Here is a 5,007-nt window from a genome sequence, read left to right on the forward strand (position 1 = left end):
CCTCCTTGAGAAATTTCTTTACTTGGCTACCAGAACACTGCTCACTCACTGGTTGCTCCTTCTTTTTCTCTTTTATTGCTTTTTTAAATTGTCTTTTCTTTCTGACCTTTTTCCTCCCTTTCCCCCTGCATTTCTGTCTTGAATTGACCCGGTGCTAAATTCTTCATCTTCTTTCTTTAGCTGTACTCATTCCCTTTGTGATCTCCACCATCATATAGTTTTAAATATATTATATTTATATTTATCTATATATTAAAACTCTAAAAATTATGTCTCCAGCCTAGATTTTCTTTCAAATTCTAGACTTATATATTCAACTGTCTACTTGATCTATATATGTGTGATTACAGGTGCTCAGTGATGAATAACCCAAAGGGGTAGTTAGAATTTGGGGTTTATACACCTAACACAGTAGGATGAGGGGAGGGGGAAGAAAAGCCTCCTATAGAGAGAACAAATAGATTTCTTTATGAAAGACAAAAGGGTTTTTAGGAGAACAATGAGATATAAAAAAATTTGTGATGTTTGTTTACGCAGGTGTCATTGGTTTTTCTCTCTTCATGGCTCTGAAACCAACCCCCCCCCGCCCCCCCCCCCCCCCGGAGATTTATGGTAGGTTTACTCTCCTGGGAATTGACCTATCCTGAAGAGGGAATTTATAGCAGCCTCATTTCTCAGAAGATTCTGCTTTCAGTAAAATACATGAAGCTCCAAGAAGGCTTCCTTCTGCATTTGCTCAATCTCAAATGTTTTTATCTTAAAATAATATTTATACCACTTCTGGGGGTCTGAGTAAGTCCCCACCAAGTCTTTACTCAGCTACTAAGACTCTCAGATACTGCTTTTGGAATCTGAAAACTTGGAAAAGCATCCTAAAAGGTTATACTACTCTCTCAGTTTTCCTCTTCTCCTGGATTTTGATTTTATAATTCTATCTAGAGAAATCTCCAATGCCTTTCAGTGAATTAAGAAAGTATTTCATGTAACTTTTCTAGCTGTTTTTTTTGTAGGAGGGTTGATTTAAAAATGGTCTACTCTTCAATCAGTTAAGCATCCAACTCTTGATTTTGGCTCAGGTCATGATTTCACAGTTTGTGAGATCAAGCCCTGGTGCTATTACCAAGGAGCCTGCTTAGGATTCTCTCTCTTCCCACCTCTCTCGCTGCCCCTTTCCACTCTCATGTACTCTCTCTCCTTCAAAAATAAATAAATAAACTTAAAAATATGGTCTACTCTGCTATTGCAACAAGCAAGACATTTTAGGTATTGTTTGAAGGACCCCCCCCCCAAAGATAAATAAGCAACAATTATCAGTCCTTCTGTGCCTCTTTATACTTCCAGTTGTTAGCAATCCCTCAAAGTCTACAATCTCTAGATGGTTAAATATGTTGTTTGCATGCCAACCAGAGTTAGTTTCAGGCTCCATCAACCGGAGGTGGTATAAACAGATCTTCCATTTCCTGTAGGAACTAAAAATCTTCTGAGCTAACCCCCAAGTGTAACCCCAAGTGTACAGGACAAGGGATGGGACTTGTGAAACCACTTTGTCATACTTGCTGCAGATGAACAAGCCAGTCAGGCAATAGAATGTGGGAGGTTATCCTACCCTTCTCTCCACCCTCTCATGAGACAAACTACTCCACCTGTGTCTCTGCTTTCCTCTCATTCCTCTGTTGAGCTCTGATGTCTGCAAGGCTTTGGTTGCTTAACATATTTGAGCTGTACACACTCCTTTAACTTAACCATTTTATTAAAATAGTCTTTCTTCTTAAATGTGGATCACTTATCATGGAGCCATTTCATATATATCATTTTGGAAGTTATTACTATTTATCATAACAAGATCTATTCTATGATTTGGTTCCATTTGTTACTTTTCATATCTACTAGAAGCTGATTGCTTTGAAAAAGCTACCTTCTCTCCACTACTTCACTGTTTAAATGACATTTGTTGCAGTAAACTAATTCCATTTTAATTGCTCAGAAACTTACTTTTTGAGATCGTCAACTAAATTGTTCAAAATTAAGTAGATAATATGTTACCTAAGTAGATGTGACCTTTTCCACATCTTTTCCATCAGAGTTTTTACTCTGTATCTGGTCCTGTCTTCTTTTTTACACACCACACAAATAATTTCAATTTCAAACTTACAGATAGAACAATTTCTAAATGTTGAGTAACTTATATTATAACATATTCCCTTAAGGGAAAATGGGAACATCATACAATGTTCAGTACATCATACAATATCATTATTTCATTTTTTTTACATTAACTTTTTTAATGTTTTATTTATTTTTGAGAGAGCGTGTGAGCGAGTGGGGGAAGGGCAGAGATAGAGGGAGACACAGAATCTGAAGCAGGCTCCAGGCTCTGAGCTGACAGCACAGAGCCTGACACGGGGCTGGAACCCACAAACCATGAGATCATGACCTGAGCCGAAGTCTGACGCTTAACCGACTGAGCCACCCAGGTGCCCCACAATATCACTATTTCAGTAGAAACAGTAACAACTAATGTTTATTGCTGGGCATGTTCCACACCTTACCCTTGGTTACACCTTTGGTTTCAACTCATTCCCTATGAATTGAAGGTATCCTTTAGGACCCAGAATGATCCTGTGCATGTGTGGGTTGTAAATATCCTTTTGGTTTAATGATATGCTTCAAATAAGGCTTATCTTAAATGTGTTACACTTATTAATGGCCTTTTGTTAAGTTTATGATGAATACGTGTAAGTTTATTATTGTATTAAATGTTTTACCTACATTAACCTGTTTTATTCTAATTATGACTTACTTCATTTTATAAATGAAGAGATATATAGATGTATGATGTTTAAACAAGATAAAAGGTCATAATTGGAAATAGTGCAAGAAGGGCTAAAGCCCAGGTATTTTCTTTAGAGCATTAATACCTATGTTATGTTACAATTTTTAAAAAAGAGAACTTCATCTTTGTGTTTTGCTACCACCAGCGTTAATACACACACACATGTGCATGTGCACATGCACAAAGTTGCAGAAGACAGTGAAGTAACTATAAGTAAAACAAGATCCATATCAGAACTATTACGACATTAAAGGGGAAAAGAGACCTGGCATGAAGATTGAGAATACACCCACAATTTCAAAAAGTGCAAAACCAGATGAAGATTTCAACAAGATTAGTATTAACTACAAAGGAGTAGAATTAAGAAATAGTTACTGTGAATATCTCAATAAAGCTAGAAAAAGTTGAAGTAGTTGCTATGAGAAAGGTATCCACAATAATGCACAACAACTGTTCAAAGCTTGAGAGCATAGTAAAAGAAAAAAAATGTCATTGAAACCTTTAAAGAGCATAATTTATTCAGAACAAAGATTAAGTTATAATAAATATATATCTGTAAAGGAATATCAAGTCACAGCAAGATATACAAAGCTAATGCAAAAAAGAAGTTGATTTATTCATACAACAACTCTTTATTGAGTATTTACTGCTGAGTACTATGTGTTGGAGATAACTCAGTGAACAAAACAGCTACATTGTTTATAGGAGTTTATGTTCTACAGAGGGAAGATAGATGATAAACAATTAAAAGATATATGTATTAAGTATTAGGTGATAATGAGAGATCTGGGGGAAAAAGACCATGATGAGGAAAACAGATTATCTCTGGGGTGGGGGTGAAATTGGTATTTCATATAGGGTGGTCAGGAAAGGCTTTGCTGATAATGTGATCTTTGAGCACAGAGCTGAAGGAAGTGAGGGAATGAGCCACATGGACAATGACGGAAGAACATTTTAGCTGAAGAGATCAGTAAATGCAAATCTTGAGAGGTGGTGACATGTTGAGAAACATCACGGGGGACTTGATTCTGAAGGTCAAGGGGATAATTATAGGAATCAGTGAGAGAGACACTAGAGATATGTAGGGCTTTGAGGTCATTATAAGGCTTTTACTATGAGGATGATGGAATGCCTTTGGAGGGTTTTGAGCAGAGGAATGTCACAATCTGATTTATGCTTTAAAAGGATCATTTGGCTGCTCTCTTGGGGATTCATAGGAGAAGACAAAAGAGGAAGCACGGAGATCATCTAAGAAGCTATTTATTTTTACTAATTTTTTTTAATGTTTATTTATTTTTGAGAGAGGGAGAGAGAGAGACAGAGAGCGGGCACAAGCATGAGCAGGGGAGGGGCAGAGAGAGGGAGACAGAAGATCCAAAGCTGACAGAGAGCCCAGAGCAGGGCTCAAACTCACAAACTGTAAGATGATGACCTGAACCAAAGTCAGATGCTTAACTGACTGAGCCACCAGGCACCCCCTAAGAGGTTTATTTAAAACTTCAGGGAGATGATTGTATGGGAGGGATGGAAATGGTGGAAACAGTGATAAGTGGTGGAATTTCAGAAATGCTTGATAATAGATTGCATGTGGGGTATGAAAGCAAGAGAAGGGCCAAGGATTATTCCAAGCTTTTTAACTAGATGGACTGAATAAACACATTTTCCACTTACCAAAATGGAGAAGAAAGTAGGAAGAGCAGGTCTGGGAGTTGGGACATCTACCCAAGTCTGTAAGCTGGGAATTCAAAATAAAAGCCAGGGATTGAAAAAAAAAATGTGGGAATTGTCAATGTACACATAACACATGGTCATAGAACTATATGAGATCATTAAGAGATGAAGGTAAATCAAGAAGGAAAGAGGCCCAAGGCTCAGTCTGGGGAATTCTAACATCTGGAGGTCAAAGAGAGGAAATTTCCAGGAAAGTAAACTGATGCACAGTCATCAATGAGATAGGAAGAGAACCAAAAGAGAGTGGTGTGGTAGAAACCAAGAGGAAAAAACAGCTATAGAAGGAAGACACAATCAATGGATCAAATGCCGTTGTGAGGTTGAATAAAATGAGGTCTGAGAATTGATCATTAGATTTACAATCACTGATAATCTTGACATAATCAGTTGCAGTAGAATGGTAGTGACAAAATCCTGGCTGGAGTGATTTCAAGAGTGAATGA

The sequence above is a fragment of the Panthera onca genome, chromosome B3 (assembly GCF_046562875.1).
Source record: "Panthera onca isolate mPanOnc1 chromosome B3, mPanOnc1 haplotype 2, whole genome shotgun sequence".
NCBI lineage: Eukaryota > Metazoa > Chordata > Mammalia > Carnivora > Felidae > Panthera > Panthera onca.